This window comes from Antechinus flavipes, chromosome 1 (genome assembly GCF_016432865.1).
Source record: "Antechinus flavipes isolate AdamAnt ecotype Samford, QLD, Australia chromosome 1, AdamAnt_v2, whole genome shotgun sequence".
NCBI classification, from domain to species: Eukaryota; Metazoa; Chordata; class Mammalia; order Dasyuromorphia; family Dasyuridae; genus Antechinus; species Antechinus flavipes.
Window position 1 is genome coordinate 623,114,998 of NC_067398.1, and position 19,683 is coordinate 623,134,680.

Consider the following 19,683-nt stretch of genomic DNA (forward strand, 5'->3'; position numbering starts at 1 on the left):
AATCAAAGGGTATCCTCAGTTTTATAGCCCATTGGGCATAGTTCCAAATCACTCTCCAGAATGGTCAGATCAGTTTACAACTCCTACAACAATGTACTAGTGTCCCAATTTTCCCACATCCCCTTCAACATTTATCATTATTGGGCGAAGCCAAGATGGTGGCACAGGCACACATGACTCTCTAAGCTCCTCTCATTACCCTCATAACCAAATATTTAATCCAGCCTCAAAAATAACTCTTCACTGCTTAAATTCATGAAGATAAGAAGCACTACAACTTATCAGCTGACCCAGAAGCTTGCCAGGAAAGGTTTGTCCTGAGGGGCCAGGAACAGACTAGCACAGGCAGGGAGAGACTAGCGTCCTGAGCAGACCAGGGACGGGGGTGATCTCTGTGGCTAGAGAAGTTATAGGGACCACTCTGCTATACGCTAACTGCTCTGCCTTGATTACAAAGCAGTAAACTGGCAGAGAAGTTAAAGCCTAAAACAGAGGGTCCTCTAAAAAACACCAGAACCTAACGAGATCTGGCTGTAACCCCTCAAACCCGGAAGTGACTCAGGCAGACTCGCAGCCCTGTGGCCACATCCGGCAGTTCGGGGCTTTTGTGGGGGCAGTTACTAATCTGCACGACAGTGGGGCACAGCCTGGGCAGCTATAATCGGCAGTGTGGGGGGCTCAGCTGGCTGCCTCAACATTAAAGGATCGAAGGGCCTGGAATCAGATATTCCGAAAGGCAAAAAAACTTGGAATGCAGCCAAGAATAAACTATCCAGCTAAGCTGAGCATTTTTTTCCACGGAAGAAGATGGATATTTAATGAAATAGAGGAATTCCATCTGTTTCTAAAGAAAAAACCAGACTTAAACAAAAAATTTGATCTTCAACAACAGGAATCAAGAGAAGTAGAAAAAGGTAAAAGGAACTTTTGAGAACTGTATTTCTGTTGTGAATACACATAAAAATCATATGTATAATTTGATTTTACCAATATAACATAAAAAAGGGAAGTAGAAATGGAAAGGGGATAGTGCCAGAAAAAGGGAAGAAGGGAGATAAAAAGAGGGAAACTACATGCGACAATGAGGCAGAGGAAACCTATCATATATGAGGGAACTTAGAGAGGGGGAGGAACATTGTGTGAATCCTACTCTCATCAGAGTTGGCTCAAAGAGGAAACAATTGACATATTTGTTTTACACAGATTCTTCTCTCACTTCATTAAAAAGTGGGAGAGGAAAAGGGAGAAGGAAAAAGAGTAATAAAGGAAGGGTACAAGAAAGGGGAAGGGATTCCAAGGGAGGAGGGAGGGATACTAAAGATGGAGAGCTGTGCGACGTTAGTGGGACCAATAGGGAAGAAGGGAAGGAGGGCAAGAAAAAGAAAAGTATAATCTGGGGATATTAGGATGGCAGGAAATGCAGAATTGGTTATTTTAACCGCAAATGTGAATGGGATGAACTCTCCCATAAAGAGGAGGCGGATAGCAGACTGGATCAAAAATCAGAACCCTACAATCTGTTGTTTACAGGAAACACATTTAAAACAGGTAAAAGACTGGAGCAGAATCTATTATGCTTCAGGTGAAGTCAAAAAAGCAGGGGTAGCCATCCTTATCTCAGATCAAGCAAAAGCAAAGATTGATCAAATTAAAAGAGATAAGGAAGGAAACTATATCTTGCTTAAGGGTACTATAGAGAATGAAGCAATATCAGTATTAAACATATATGCACCAAGTGGTATTGCATCTAACTTCCTTAAAGAGAAGCTAAGAGAGTTGCGAGAAGAAATAGACAGCAAAACTATAATAGTGGGAGATCTCAATCTTGCACCCTCAGATTTAGATAAATCAAATCACAAAACAAATAAGAAAGAAATTAAAGAGGTAAATAAAATATTAGAAAAATTAGGTATGATAGATCTCTGGAGAAAACTGAATGGTAACAGAAAGGAGTATACTTTCTTCTCAGCAGTTCATGGAACCTACACAAAAATTGACCATATATTAGGACATAAAAACCTCAAAATTAAATGCAGGAAGGCAGAAATAGTAAATGCTTTTTTTTTCAGATCACAATGCAATAAAAACTACATTTAACAAAAAGTTAGGTGTAAATAGACCAAAAAGTAATTGGAAACTAAATAATCTCATCTTAAAGAATGATTGGTGAAACAGCAAATTATAGACACAATTAATAATTTCACTCAAGATAATGACAACAATGAGACATCATATCAAAATTTTGGGGATGCAGCCAAAGCAGTAATAAGGGGAAATTTTATATCCTTAGAGGCTTACTTGAATAAAATTGAAAAAGAGAAGATCAATGAATTGGGCCTGGAACTTAAAAAGTTAGAAAAAGACCAAATTAAAAACCCCCAATCAATTACTAAACTTGAAATTCTAAAATTAAAAGGAGAAATTAATAATATAGAAAGTAAAAAAAAAAAAAAAAAAAACTATTGAACTAATAAATAAAACTAAGAGTTGGTTTTATGAAAAAACCAATAAAATTGATAAACCTTTGGTAAACCTGATTAGAAAAAGGAGAGAGGGAAATCAAATTGGCAGTCTTAAAAATGAAAAAGGAGAACTTACCACTGATGAAGAAGAAATTAAAGAAATAATAAGGGGTTACTTTGCCCAACTTTATGCCAATAAATTTGATAACCTAAGTGAAATGGATGACTACTTCCAAAAATATAGGCTTCCCAGATTATCAGAGGAGGAAATAAATTGCTTAAATAGTCCCATTTCAGAAAAAGAAATAGAATAAGCTATTAATCAACTCCCTAAAAAAAAATCCCGGGACCAGATGGATTTACATGTGAATTCTACCAAACATTCAAAGAACAATTAGCCCCAATGCTTTATAAACTATTTGAAAAAATAGGGAATGAAGGAGTCCTACCAAACTCCTTTTATGACACAGACATGGTACTGATACCTAAACCAGGTAGGTTGAAAACAGAGAAAGAAAATTATAGACCAATCTCCCTAATGAATATTGATGCTAAAATCTTAAATAAGATATTAGCAAAAAGACTACAGAAAATCATCCCCAGGATAATACATCATGATCAAGTAGGATTTATATCAGGAATGCAGGGCTGGTTCAATATTAGGAAAACTATCAATATAATTGGCCATATTAATAATCAAATTAACAAAAACCATATGATCATCTCAATAGATGCAGAAAAAGCATTTGATAAAATCCAACATCCATTCCTATTAAAAACTCTTGAGAATATAGGAATAAATGGACTTTTCCTTAAAATAATCAGTAGCATCTATTTAAAACCAGCAGTAAGCATTATATGTAACGGGGACAAACTGCAACCATTCCCAATAAGATCAGGAGTAAAACAAGGTTGCCCACTATCACCGTTACTATTTAATATTGTATTAGAAATGCTAGCTTTGGCAATAAGAGTTGAGAAAGAGATTAAAGGAATAAGAATAGGCAATGAGGAAACCAAATTATCACTCTTTGCTGATGATATGATGGTATACTTAGAAAACCCCAGAGATTCTACCAAAAAGTTATTAGAAACAATCTACACCTTCAGCAAAGTTGCAGGATATAAAATAAACCCATATAAGTCATCAGCATTCTTATATATCACTAACAAAACCCAACAGTTAGAAATACAAAAATAAATTCCATTTAAAGTAACTACTGATTGTATAAAATATTTAGGAATCTATCTGCCAAGGGAAAATCAGAAACTTTATGAGCAAAACTACAAAACACTTTCCACACAAATTAAGTCTGATCTAACCAACTGGAAAAATATTAAATGATCTTGGATTAGGCGAGCAAATATAATAAAGATGACAATACTACCTAAATTAATCTACTTATTTAGTGCTATAGCAATCAGACTCCCAAAAAACTACTTTGATGAATTAGAAAAAATAACAACAAAGTTCATATGGAAAAACAAAAGGTCAAGAATTTCAAGGGAATTAATGAAAAAAAAATCAAATGAAAGTGGCCTAGCTGTACCAGATCTAAAATTATATTATAAAGCAGCAGTTACTAAAACCATCTGGTATTGGCTAAGAAATAGACTAGTTGATCAATGGAATAAGTTAGGTTCAAAGGACAAAACAGCCAATAACTTTAATAATATAGTGTTTGACAAACCCAAAGACACCAGTTTCTGGGATAAGAATGCATTATTTGACAAAAATTGCTGGGAAAATTGGAAATCAGTATGGCAGAAACTAGGCATTGACCCACACTTAACACCGTACACCAAGATAAGGTCAAAATGGGTTCATGATCTAGGCATAAAGAATGAGATGATAAATAAATTGGAAGAGCATAGGATAGTTTACCTCTCAGACCTGTGGAAGAGGGAGGAATTTATGACCAAAGAAGAACTAGAGATCACTATTGATCACAACATAGAAAATTTTGATTATATCAAATTGAAAAGTTTTTGTACAAACAAAACAAATGCAAACAAGATTAGAAGGGAAACAATAAACTGGGAAAACATTTTTACAATCAAAGGTTCTGATAAAGGCCTCATTTCCAAAATATATAGAGAACTGACCCTAATCTATAAGAAATCAAACCATTCTCCAATTGATAAATGGTCAAAGGATATGAACAGACAATTCTCAGATGAAGAAATTGAAACTATTTATAGACATATGAAAATATGCTCCAAATCAATATTAATCAGAGAAATGCAAATTAAGACAACTCTGAGATACCACTACACACCTGTCAGATTGGCTAGAATGACAGGGAAAGATAATGGGGAATGTTGGAGGGGATGTGGGAAAACAGGGACACTGATACATTGTTGGTGGAATTGTGAACACATCCAGCCATTCTGGAGAGCAATTTGGAACTATGCTCAAAAAGTTATCAAGCTGTGCATATCCTTTGATCCAGCAGTGTTTCTACTGGGCTTATACCCCAAAGAGATACTAAAGAAAGAAAAGAGACCTGTATGTGCCAGCCCTGTTTGTAGTGGCTAGAAGCTGGAAAATGAAAGGATGTCCATCAATTGGAGAATGGTTGAGTAAATTGTGGTATATGAACGTTATGGAATATTATTGTTCTGTAAGGAACGACCAGCAGGATGAATACAGAGAGGACTGGCGAGACTTACATGAACTGATGCTGAGTGAAATGAGCAGAACCAGGAGATCATTATATGCCTCAACAATGATACTGTTTGAGAATGTATTCTGATGGAAGTGGACCTCTTTGATAAAGAGAGCTTTAATTGATCAAAGATGGACAGAAGCAGCTACACCCAGAGAAAGAACACTGGAAATGAATATAAACTGCTTGCATTTATGTTTTTCCTCCTGGGTTATTTATACCTTCTGAATTCAATTCTCCCTGTGCAACAAGAAAACTGTTTGGTTCTGCACACATATATTGTATTTAGGATATACTGCAACCCATTCAACATGTAAAGGACTCTTGCCATCTCGGGGAAGGGGTGGAGGGAGGGAGGGGAAAAATCGGAACAGAAATGAATGCAAGGGATAATGCTGTAAAAAATTACCCTGGCATGTGTTCTATCAATAAAAAATTATTTAAAAATTTAAAAAAAAAAAAGAAGAAGAAAAAAAAATTATCATTATCTTTTCCTGTCATCTTAGCCAATCAGAGAAGTGTGTAGTAGAATCTCAGAATTTTCTTAATTTGCATTTTTCTGATCGATAGTGAATTTTTTTCATATGAATTCATCATAGAATTGATTTTAATTTATTCATCTGAAAATTGTCTTCATATCCTTTGATCATTTATCAATTGTAGATCGGCTTATCTTCTTTAAAAAATCTAAGTCAATTCTCTATAGATTTTAGAAATAAAGCCTTTATTTGGACTCTTGCATGTTAAATTTTTTCCAGTTTTCTGCTTCCCTTTTAATCGTATCTCCATTCGTTTTGTTTGTACAAAAAATCTTTAACTTAATGTAATCAAAATTATTCGTTTTTCATTCCATAATATACTCTTGTTCTTCTTTGGCCATAAATCCCTCCCTTCTCCACAGATCTGAAAGGTAGACTATCCTTTATTTTCCTAATTTGTTTATATTATCACTCTTTATGTCTGAATCATGAAGTCATTTGGACCTCATCTTAGTATAGGATGTTAATCACAATTAGGTCAATGCCCAATTTCTGCAATATCATTTTCCAATTTTCCAGGAATTTTGTCAAATAGTGTTCTTGGGTCTTTGGGCTTATCAAATACTAGATTACCATATTCACTGACTATTGTGTCTTGTGAACCTAACCTATTCCATTGATCAACTATTTCTTAGCAAGTTCCAAATAGTTTTGATAGCCATTGATTTATAATATAGTAAAACATTTCTAATCTTCTTCTTCTTCTTCTTTTTCTTCTTCTTTTTCTTCTTCTTTTTCTTCTTCTTTTTCTTCTTCTTTTTCTTCTTCTTTTTCTTCTTCTTCTTTTCTTCTTCTTCTTCTTCTTTTTCTTCTTCTTTTTCTTCTTCTTTTTCTTCTTCTTCTTTTCTTCTTCTTCTTCTTCTTCTTCTTTTCTTGTTCTTCTTGTTCTTGTTCTTGTTCTTCTTCTGCTTCTGCTTCTGCTTCTTCTTCTTCTGCTTCTTCTTCTTTTCTACTTCTTCTTCTTTTCTTCTTCTTCTTCTTCTTCTTTTTCTTCTTCTTCATGTCTTCCTTTCCCCTTCCATTTCTTCTTTTTATAATCTCCTCTATATTTAGCTCTTTTTACTGCCCTTTCTCTCTTTGTTTTCTTTATTATTTTTCCTCCCACTATGGTCCCTTCAATTTAACATTCCTAATATACTGATATAAATTATCTCAAGTGAAGGACTAAATATTGAAGAATAAATAGCTGATGTCAATTCTTCAAGAAAATGTTCTCATATTTTAGTAATTATTTCATTAGTATGTTCAGAGAGGCTTACAAATTTGTTCATGCAAAAGAATTCCAGGTATTTCTCCATCTGTATAAAAGATGGTCTGCCTTCATTAATGTTAAACAGGAGGGGAAAAGTGTAAATTACTGACATATATTCAAAAATAAAGTTAAAATGGCATGTATGAAGTAATGCATTTAATATGAGCTGACAAGTCTAGCCTTCAAAATAAATATGTAATTGATAAAATTAATTTTTGGAAATGCATTATCTTTCTTTGTGCTCTATTGTCCCTGTGATGTACCATGGCAGCTGCTCTTTAGATACAGGTCATCAATATGGGACCAACCTCGTTCAATGTTATTTTCTAGCTGTCTCTGACCAATGCTCTTCATAAAAATTTTCTTACTCCATTCCTCCCTTCTCTTCATTTTTCTCTTTCTTTTGTTATTTCCTCACTCTTTTCCTTTATTCCACAAGCATTTTAAACACCACCCCCTGTGCCAGATGTTTTGCAAGACCTAACTAATGGAAAACAGTTCCTTCTCTTAAGAAGCAATGCATTCATTTTCACTTCAGAATAGTAGTAGCATTAGAGGTCAGTTACTCCCTGACAGACTTGTTGAGGATCAACTGAGATGATGAATGTGAAAATTAATCAATACATTTTTTTTAAATTTTATTTTATAATAGCTTTTTATTGACAGAACCCATGCCAGGGTATTTTTTTTACAACATATCCCTTGCACTCGCTTCTGGTCCGATTTTTCCCCTCCTTCCTTTCACCCCCTCCCCTAGACGGCAAACAGTCCTATATATGTAAAATATGTTGCAGTATATCCTAGATACAATATATGTTTGCAGAACCAAACAGTTCTCTTGTTGCACAGGGAGAATTGGATTCAGAAGGTAAAAATAACCCAGGAAGAAAAACAAAAATGCAAATACTTTACATTTATTTCCCAGTGTTCTTTCTTTGGGTGTAGCTGCTTCTGTCCATCATTGATCAATTAAAATTGATTTAGATCTCTCTGTCAAAGAAATGCATGTCCATCAGAATACATTTTCATACAGTATCATTGTTGAAGTGTATAATGATCTCCTGGTTCTGCTCATTTCACTTAGCATCAGTTCATGTAAGTCTCTCCAAGCCTCTCTGTATTCATCCTGCTGGTCATTTCTTACAGAACAATAATATTCCATTACATTCATATACTACAATTTACCCAGCCATTCTCCAATTGATGGGCACCCATTCAATTTCCAGTTTCTAGCCACTACAAAAAGGGCTGCCACAAACATTTTGGCAATACAGATCTCTTTCCCTTCTTTAGTATTTCTTTGGGATATAAACCCAAAAGTAATACTGCTGAATCAAAGGGTAAAAACAGTTTGATAACTTTTGGGGCATAATTACAGATTGCTCTCCAGAATGGTTGGATTCATTCACAAATGCACCAACAATGCATCAGTGTCCCAGTTTTCCTGCATGCCCTCCAACATTTAGCATTATTTTTTCCTGTCATCTTAGCCAATCTGAGAGGTGTGTAGTGATATCTCAGAGTTGTCTTAATTTGCATTTCTCTGATCAATAGTGATTTGGAACATTTTCATATGAGTGGAAATAGTTTCAATTTCATCATCTGAAAATTGTCTGTTCATATCCTTTGACCATTTATCAATTGGAGAATGGCTTGATTTCTTATAAATTAAAGTCAATTCTCTATATATTTTGGAAATGAGGTCTTTATTAGAACCTTTAACTGTGAAGATGTTTTCCCAGTTTGTTGCTTCCCTTCTAATCTTGTTTGCATTAGTTTTATTTGTACAAAGGCTTTTTAATTTGATATAATCAAAATTTTATATTTTGTGATTGTAATGATCTCTAGTTCATCTTTGGTCACAAATTTCTTTCTCCTCCACAAGTCTGAGAGATAAGCTATCCTATGTTCCTCTAATTTATTTATAATCTCGTTCTTTATGTCTAGATCATGGACCCATTTTGATCTTATCTTGGTATACAGTGTTAAGTGTGGGTCCATGCCTAATTTCTGCCATACTAATTTCCAGTTATCCAGCAGTTTTTATCAAATAATGAATTCTTATCCCAAAAGTTAGGATCTTTGGGTTTGTCAAACACTAGATTGCTATAGTTGACTATTCTGTTTTGTGAACCTAACCTATTCCACTGATTAACTAATCTATTTCTTAGCCAATACCAAATGGTTTTGGTGACTGCTGCTTTATAATATAATTTTAGATCAGGTACAGCTAGGCCACCTTCATTTGATTTTTTTTCATTAATTCCCTTGAGATTCTCGACTTCTTATCGTTCCATATGAATTTTGTTGTTATTTTCTCTAGATCATTAAAATATTTTCTTGGAAGTCTGATTGGTATAGTATTAAATAAATAGATTAGTTTAGGGAATATTGTCAAATTTATTATATTCATTCGGCCTATCCAAGAGCACTTAATATTTTTCTAATTATTTAAGTCTGACTTTATTTGTGTGGAAACTTTTTTTTTGTAATTTTGCCCATATAATTCCTGACTTTCCTTTGGTAGATAGATTCCCAAATATTTTATGGTATCAACAATTATTTTGAATGGAATTTCTCTTTGTATCTCTTGCTGTTGGATTTTGTTCGTGATGTATAAAAATGCTGAGGATTTAAGGGGATTTATTTTGTATCCTGCTACTTTGCTAAAGTTATGAATTATTTCTCATAGCTTTTTAGTAGAATCCCTGGGGTTCTCTAGGTATACCATCATATCATCTGCAAAGAGTGATAGTTTGGTTTACTCATTGCCTACTCTAATTCCTTTAATCTCTTTCTCAGCTCTTATTACCAAAGCTAGCATTTCTAATATAATATTGAATAATAATGGTGATAGTGGGCAACTTTGCTTCACTCCAGATCTTACTGGGAAAGGTTCCAGTTTTTCCCCATTGCCTATGACGCTTACTGATGGTTTTAAATATATGCTCCTGACTATTTTAAGGAAAAGTCCATTTATTCCTATGCTCTCAAGTGTTTTTATTAGGAATGGATGTTGGATTTTATCAAATGCTTTTTCTGCATCTATTGAGATGATCATATGGTTTTTGTTTGGTTGGTTATTGATATAGTCAATTATGCTAATAGTTTTCCTAATATTGAACCAGCCCTGCATTCCTGGTATAAATCCTACTTGGTCACAGTGTATTATCCTGGGGATGATTTTCTGTAATCTTTTTGCTAATATTTTATTTAAGATTTTAGCATCAATATTCATTAGGGAGATTGGTCTATAATTTTCTTTCTCTGTTTTCAACCTACCTGGTTTAGGTATCAGTACTATGTCTGTGTCGTAAAAGGAGTTTGGTAGGGCTCCTTCAATCCCTATTTTTTCAAATAGTTTATTTAGCATTGGAGTTAATTGTTCTTTAAATGTTTGGTGGAATTCACATGTAAATCCATCTGGTCCTGGGGATTTTTTCTTAGACAGTTGGTTAATAGCTTGTTCTATTTCTTTTTCTGAGATTGGGACTGTTTAGGATATTTACTTCTTCCTCTGTTAGTTTGGGCAAGCTATATTTTTGGAGGTATTCTATTTCATTTAAGTTGTTGAATTTATTGGCATAAAGTTGGGCAAAGTAACTCCTAATTATTGCTCTAATTTCCTCTTTGTTAGTGGTGAGTTCTCCCTTTTCATTTTTAAGACTAACAATTTGATTTTCCTCTTTTCTTTTTTTAATCAGATTCACTAAGGGTGTGTCTATTTTGTTGGTTTTTTCATAGAACCAACTCTTAGTTTTATTAATTAATTCAATAGTTTTTTTACTTTCAATTTTATTGATCTCTCCTTTTATTTTTAGAATTTCCAGTTTAGTGTTTGACTGAGGGTTTTTAATTTGTTCCTTTTCTAGCATTTTTAATTGCAAGACCAATTCATTGACCTTCTCTTTCTCTATTTTATGCAAATAGGCTTCTAGAGATATGAAATTTCCCCTTATTACCGCTTTGGCTGCATCTTACACATTTTCATATGATATCTCATTATTGTCATTTTTTTGGGTGAAGTTATTAATTATGTCTATGATTTGCTGTTTCACCCAATCATTCTTTAGTATGAGATTATTTAGTTTCCATTTTTTTTGGGGGGGGGGTCTACTTTCCCCTGGATTTTTGTTGAATGTAATTTTCATTGCATTGTGGTCTGAAAAGAATGCATTTACTATTTCTGCCTTACTGCATTTAATCAATACATATTGAAGGCAATTTAATTTAATATTCTGCTCCCATATTTCTCATAATTTTAAGAAACAAATGCTAAAGAATTTTATAGAACATCCTCCAACATAAAGTACAACATACATCCATGTTATAGATGATAAAATTGAAACCCATGGAGGAGCAGTAATTTGCCCAGAGTTATAGAGGAAAATTTCCAAAAAGGATTGAACCTAGGTCATTGGATTCCAAACTCGGAGCTCTTTCTTCTATTCCATATTATTTTTCCATTCTGTAAGCTATTTTTTCTATTTTATATATTGTCAGTTATGACTATTCCATAAGACCCATCCAGTGTACACTTTAAGGAGGAAATACATTACTTATTCCTCTTGGAGGAAAGCTGAAGAAGGTCAATAATTTTCTGACAGATGAAATTTACTAGTTTCTCTACTCTTTTTTTTTTTTCTAATTTTCCAACTGTCTTCAGTTAATGCTATACACTAGTTCAGAATGTGTCAAGATCCTACCAGATCTTCCTCAGATAATACAAATAACTTTCATTAGTCTGTTTAGTCCCTACATAGCTGCCTATTTATGCATGAAGCAAATGTCATATACCATAGTCCAACAATCTGGGATAGACAAGAAATTATTTTAAACTACTACAGTTATAGAGAAGGAGGTGTGTGTGTGTGTCTGTGTGTGTGTGTGTTTGTATGTGTGTGAGAGAGATAGAAACAGAGAGACAGAGACAGAGACACACACAGAGACTGAGATACAAAGAGAAACACACACACACACACACACACAGAGAGAATCGAGTAATATGTAAACACCTTGAAGTATTTGGGAATCCTGTCCCATCAGTTCTTCCAAGTTCCTGAGAGAAATTACTGCCCTCTTATTCTTACCAAATTGTTTTCTAGATAATGAGGGAGATATACAATCTAGGTAATATCAGTGAAGGGTAGCTGTATTAAATGAGATTTTCTAGTGTTTTCTAAATATATTTCACCCTTAGCATACTCCAGGTTTTTCCTAGGTCTGAGTCTTAATCTTATGTTGAATGAACAGGAAGGCCATGAAGCATTTCTTTAGTAGTTTTATACTCCTTAACATTGACTTGTTGGTCAGCATCAAAACAGCAAATGATATAAAATTATTAAAAACAACAACAATAACTATAACAACACCCTGGACTGATCTTCTCTAAGAAGTACTATAATTGTGATACATAACAATTTCTGGGTACAGAAGTACTCAGTACATTAGTACAAAGTATGTGGGCAAAAAAAAGTCAATATCACCACTGTCTTCCTATTTCAATCTTTTTTTTTTCAATTCTATTTTTGTTTCATCATTTATTTCATTAATTCAATCATTTTCGCCTTACTATCAAAATTCTGAAGAATTTAATCATGTGGCACCTAAGACTCAGGCCAAGGATTTTAGTGGATTTTCCCCAGTAGTATTTCTCCAAGGAGAGAATTTTCTTTCTAGGTTTGTGGCTAGCCAACCAATCTCAAAGCACGTCTTAAATGCCTGATGGAACTGTGCTAGATTTTGGCAATTCAAAGACAAAAACCTTAGAGTCTTTATGTTAACTTGACCCGGTACTGCATACTAGCTAATAATCACCAAGATCACAATAGGATCATTCCATCTTTCCCCAAGAAATTTCACCATTTCATTTTATTTGAAAAGAAGAGTTAGTTAGTTATACAAACTTTCTCTCTTTCCTCAATTCCTCACTCTCTCTCTCATCTTCCATATCTAATTTGTTGCCAAACCCCATTGATTTCAAATATGCAACATCCTTTAAATAAGCTCTCTTCTCTCTTCTGACATGGTCACCACTCTGGTGTATATCCTCCTCACTTCACACCTAAATTATTTCAATAGCCTGATGGTGGGTCAGCCTGACTCAAGCTTTTCCCCATTATAATTATCCATTCAGCCATCAAATGTATTTTTTTGAAGTGCAACTCCTCCTGTGTCACTCTGACCCTCTGTATTCAATATACTTTAGTGGGATGCCTCCAGGTTAAAAAAAAAAAAAACTTCTCTGTTTAATATTTAAAGTCCTTAACAGCCTAACTCTTTACTTACCTACTTTTCTAGTGTTCTTATACCTTACTCTCTGTGATCTACTATTTGATCCTTTGATAGTGCCTTCCTTGCTGTTTCATAAACCTTCCATCTCTCAGTTATGGGCACTTTCTTCTTTTTAAAAATATTGGGTTTTTTAATTTTTAAAATTTATTTATTTGTTTGTTTCTATTTTTTATCTGGATATTTTCTCTAGCTGTTCTCCATGCCTGAAATGTTCTCCTTTCTAATGTCTGCCTCCTGGCTTCCTTAAAATCCCCAACTATAATCTTATCTTTTGGATTGAAATATTTTTCAAAGCCTCTTAATAATGCCCTCACTCTTTTAACTATCACTCTCTTCTCATTTATATAACTTGTTTGTATGTATTTGTTTGCTTATTATTTCTCCCACTATATTTTTTCCTTTATCTCTTTTGATTATTCAGCCCTTAATACAGGACTAGTACTTAACACAGTACCTGATACAGAGTACAAAATTAATAAATGCTTATTGATTGATAGATTCTTTGTTACATGTGAATTAATGAGTTTTGCATATTGCCATTGTTAAACTTGTTAATATTTGGCTCACAATTATGTTGATACAGCTAGATAAGAGAGGGAAATAGCTAACAAACTTCTGTCCCAAAAGAAGACTGTTGCTAAAGAAGAGTGGCATGTTAAATGTTGTCATCTTGGGGATGTCTAGTGTGTCTCTTTACAATGTATTTCCCTGATCAATCAAGAATAAGAGGGTATGGAGCTATATTTTTGCCCAATCTTGGAATTTAATTCAATTCAGCTCAACTGAATAAGTATTGATTAAAAGCCTACTATGTGCTATTCACTTTAGCCATACAGATCACAATGTATACCATCCATTTGTTTCCCAGCAAAGTTCTTTCCCTTTGTTTCTCTTAATTGTCTCGAATCTCTCTCTCCTCAGCTTCATTCTCCTAGGAAAGAGATTCTAATAATAGATAAATATTGATAAATAATATAATGACAGGCCAGGTATGTCTGTAGAGAACATGTGCCCCTCATTATATATATATATATTATATATATATATATATATATAATATATATATATATATATATAATATATATATATATATATATCTTAGTCTTCTATCAACTTTGCTTCTATAAGAGGCAGCTAAAAGCAGTGGTCAGCACTTATTGAATCAAGGATAGTACTAAAGGCAAACTTGGTAAACCAGCGACAACTTTGTGCTCTCTTTTCCATCTGGTTTCCTTAGTTACAACCCAATAAGGGATAATCCTTCCACTTCTCTCTTACCTCAATTGCTGCATGTCTGTTTTTCATGATACTTTATGAACTTCCTAAGTCAGCTTTTTATTGTCTTTGTTAGCATGATGACTCCCACTCATAGCTTTATATTTTGTACTCTGGTCTCTTTATTATTTTCTGTTCTTAGTTCCTGATGTTGGAATTCAGCTTTTCTGTGTAGTATACAGCTATGCCTGATTTCCAGAAGCTTGTTCATTAACCTTTATTTATGTGACATTGGTTGATAGGCAATAACAATGTCCAATACAATATAATGTACAAAACAAAAATGAAAATGATTATAATTGTTGTCATACAGCTATTTATGCTGTCGTGAATGAAATTTTATGTGGCAGTATTTTTTTTTCCCTTGGAAAAATTATGGAAGATAGAGTAAACTTTCAGGTTGTGATATTTTTCATTATTTGAGTCCTAGCCCTAAAGTCTAGGGACAAAAGCTCTTTATTACAAATCTTATCAAAACTGACAATTCCTCTATTTTTCAGTATCATAGACACAATAAATCAGAAAGTAAAGTATTCTTCAAATAATTAAGGGAGGAATAAAAACCAAGATTAGTTATATTGCAAACTGGTAAGAACATTAGCATAAAATCCCAAGTAACACCATTGAATTTTCTCATACAATCCCAGCTTCAGATTCATTCTTTCAAGGGTCTACTGTGACATGATTTAATATTTCCCACTATTTCCACTGCAGTACCTTTCCCTATCTAGAGAATTGTCAATATACCATAGAATTCTGGTATTGGTCTCTCTATATTCATATGTTCATATCTTCTATTCTATGTAAAATTCAATTCCAGCTCTGACACATAATATCTTTGTAACTTTGAACAATTTATTTAACCTCTCTTGGTTTCTGTTTCCTTATTTTTAAAGTGAGGAAAGGATAGGTATATGACTTCCCTTAAAGCTTTACTTCTTTGATCTCTCTCTCTCTCTCTCTCTCTCTCTCTCTCTCTCTCTCTCTCTTCAATGCTCCCCAAAGGAGGAAGCTATTGCTAATTTATAAGAGGGCTTGGGAAGCAAACTCCTTGTCCAATAGCTGTTTTAAGCTTTTATCCAAGTCTTTCCTTATAACCAGGGTTCCAATCCCAAGTCATTGAAGCATGGATGTTTATATGCTTATTGTGAATGTGTTTGTTTTTTAAATTTCTTTACCACTTTTGAATCATGGTTAGCCATTATGCTGACAAACTACAAAGTCTTTCAAAGTTGTTACTCTTTATAATATTATTGTACACCTTGTTCTTTGGGATGTGCTTACTTCAGTTTTTATCCATTCTTACAAATATTATAATGTAATAATATTCCATCACATTCATATACTGAGACTTGTTCATCCATTCTCCAATTAATGGCATCTCATTAGTTTCCTATTCTTTGCCACTACAAAAAGAGTTGCATTAAATATATTTTTTTACATATGCATCTTTTCCTCTTTCTTTTTCTTTACTGACTGTTAGAGATGAAGGAGAGTGTATGTACAGAATATCATAACATCATAGAATATGGCATATGAAAACTGAAAAGTTCTTTATGTATTGCCCTCCCTACACTCTTTAGAATGCAAGCTCCATTATATCCTGAGCTGATTTTGATTTCTAGTTTTCTTTGTTTGCTCAATGTTGACACATAGTAAATATTTTTAAATGATAGACACAAAAATATGTTAAAACATGAAACAAAATTTTAGGAAAATAAGTGACCTTAGAGATAATCTAGTCCAATTCATTCATTTAATATGTGAGAAAACTGAAACTCAAATAGAATAATTTGCTTCAGATCATATGACAAGTTAATAAGAAAGAAAGGAGTACAACCTAGTTTTGCAGAGTCGGAGATGTATATATATACACACACATATATGTGTATATATGTGTGTGTATATATATATATTTCTATATATTTAGTACATATTATGTCTCATGTATGTGTACCTATCAATTGATATTTTTATGTGTGTATATCTATACACACACACACACACACACACACACACTGAGAGATCTGTTTCCTCTTCTATAAAATGATTAGATTGTATTGGAAACATTCTTTCCAGCTCTTATATTCCGTGCTCTACATGTCAATATTGGTACTTTCGAGATATAGCATTTTGTGTTTAATGTTTGAACTTTTTTTTGTTCTAAGGTTCCTCCTATTCTTACAGACTATTACCAACATTATTTAACCCCACTGAATAGAAAAGGGAAATATTCTTCTAAATGAATCTTTGTGTATTTGAAATAAGGTTTATCTTTTATTTCATTTTATTCTTATAGCACCCTGAGAAACAAAATCTAATTATTTCTTATTTACACATTAGAAAACTAACGCCTAGAGAAGTTAAGTGATTTATCCAAAAACACAAAGAAAATTGTTGGCAAAGCTAGGGCCACAATCCAAGTTTCCTATTTCCAAAGCCTTCCAAAGTGCTCTTCCTCTTAGATAATGAGACCTTGCCTAATTTCTCTCCTATGTGTAGCCTGAAAATGACTCCTGTTTTCTGGAAATTTCATGTTCTGCCTTAGCAGTTGAGGGGTATAGCTAAAATCTATCATAAGATCATCCAATCCTTTTCTATACTCATTTGTAATATGCAATCAACCAGCCCGGTGCCTAATGTCCTCATTAGATTTGAGGAGAACCAGGCAGATGGACTGGGAGAGCAATCTGGCCTTCAGTTATCTTCACATTCCCTAGGACTGTGTGATCTTCTCTTGTTCTCTCTGGTCTACTTGGCTAACACCTCACTGGAAATCTGTTTGTGCGGGCTAGTTTCCATGGCAACCATGGCTCCTTTGGCACAGAGCTTTTATTACAGGAGATGTTAAAATAATGAAAATATTTGGCAAAATAATTAGAAGTTCTGATTTCATCCCTTTTTTGGAGCATCACGGTGTGGGAGGGGTGAGAAGCAATAGCTGCTCACCTATAGCGGTGAACCCATAGCTCCTTCAGGAAATATTATTAATAGAATAAGCTATAATCTCCTTGGCAGATTGGAGAAATAAACTTACATGTAATTTCTTAGTCTCTTTTGAGAGCGTAGGTATAATCTCTCCCCTTTTCCATCTCTCTCTCTCTCTTTCTCTCTCTCTTTCTCTCTCTCTCTCTCTCTCTCTCTCTCTCTCTCTCTCTCTCTCTCTCTCCCTTCCTCCTTCTCTCCTTCCCTCCCTCCTTTTTTGTTCTTGAATGTCCTTGATACCTGGAGTATCAGGAATGAGAAATGTTACACACCAGATCTTATTTGGACTGATAGAAATAAATTATTCAGGGAAATTAATGGCTGGTAATAATTTAAACTAATAAAGACTACTGTCTCTCTTGTTTGATGTCTTGCACTCTGAAATTTAGCTGATGTAATTTGGAATTTAAACAGTTATACTAAATTATGTTATCAGAACTTCTTTTTAATTAAATATTCCCTGCTTATAGTCTTTTCTTTAAACACCTGATTGTCCCCATTAAACAATGAGTTCACTTAAATGATTTTTATGCCTCTGAATTCTAGACTTTCAGATCTGTTTGCTTTTTTTTTTTCTTTCTAATCTCCTGGTTCCTAGATTAAAGAATTTCAAACTAAAAAAGTATCTTTGAGATCAATTGAAAAATGGCTGAATAAATTGTCATATATACATATGATCTAATACTATTTTGATATAAGAGATGCGGTATCAATTATATTTCAAAAAGATACAGAAGGACTTATATGAATATACACAAAATGAAATAACTGGAGCCAGATAAGTTTATACTTATAATATCAATATTATAAAAACAATCCATTTTAGAACTTCTATAAACCAACAAAGAATGAAATGAACAGAACCAGAAGAACAAATTATGTGACAAGTATGTAAAAACAAATGACATTCAAAACTGTAAGATCTATGATCAGCAAAATAAATATTCAAAATTCCATGGGACAAATAATGAAATGTGTTATCTGTGTTAACAGAAAAGTGATAGAAATAAAATGAGGAAATAGATGGACATATATATGTAAGTAGATATGTATACATATATGCATATATTTTATTATTTTGTTTTTATTATGCACATTTGTTCTAGCATTTGTTATTTTTTCCCTCTCTCCTGTCAGGGGGTTGGGAAGTGGGAAGGTGAGGAAATAGTTTTATGTTGTTTTTGTTGTTGTTGCTTTTTATTGAGTTGGTGGGAAGATTTCAGAACAGACATGTTACTCTGTAACAAAAGAACTGTCATATAGCAGGAGTAATTTGGAAATGTATGTAATGTAAAACTATAATGTCCACACTAGCTTTCTGGAAGATCTCTGGATGGGCCTTGGTCTTAGGTGGAGAAGTGATGAAGGCAAGAGAGCCACCATGAGGATGGTCAAGGATGGATTCTGGAGTATGAGTCCGAGCTCAAGCTCACACACTCTCCTCTCCAGTCCTCTCAGCCCTTAAATACCTTAGTATGATTACATCACTATTGCACACTGAGCATGTGCCAACTGTAGAATCATTACATTACCATATCACACTAAGTATATGCAGACTAGAGAAACATTATCTCATCAGTCACACTGAGTAAACACCCTGCTTTAAATATCCTTACTTCAAGTAAAACACAGGTGGTCCTGCTCTCCTTGACTTCTCAGGAAAAGGTGTGAACATCAAGGGGCATGGAAAGCCAAACCAGATATTCTCAGAAGGTTTCCTCTGGGTTAAAGGTTTTTATATCTTACCCAGAGTTCCCCCTCAATCTGTGGCCCTCTATATAAAACTAAAACACATGTCAACAAAACTGGAAATAGGAAAATATAGAAATCTCCTTTAAAAATATCTCTGATGAGACAAAATTGTCAATGATTATATTAACCTAGTGTTTGACAAACCCAAAGACCCCAGCTTTGAGGATTTGACAAAAACTGCTGGGAAAATTGGAAATTAATATGACAGAAACTATGCACTAACCCACAACTGTATGCCAATGTTCATGATTTACACATAAAGACTGATATTATAAGCAAATTAGAAGAACAAAGGATAATTCAACTCTCAGAAGGAGGAATCTGTGGCCAAAGAAAAACTGGAGTACATTGTTATTATTATTCATTGAGCAATTGGGATTAAGTGACTTGTCCAGGGTCACACAACTAGAAAGCATTAACTGTCTGAAGCCAAATTTAAACTAAGATCTCGTGAC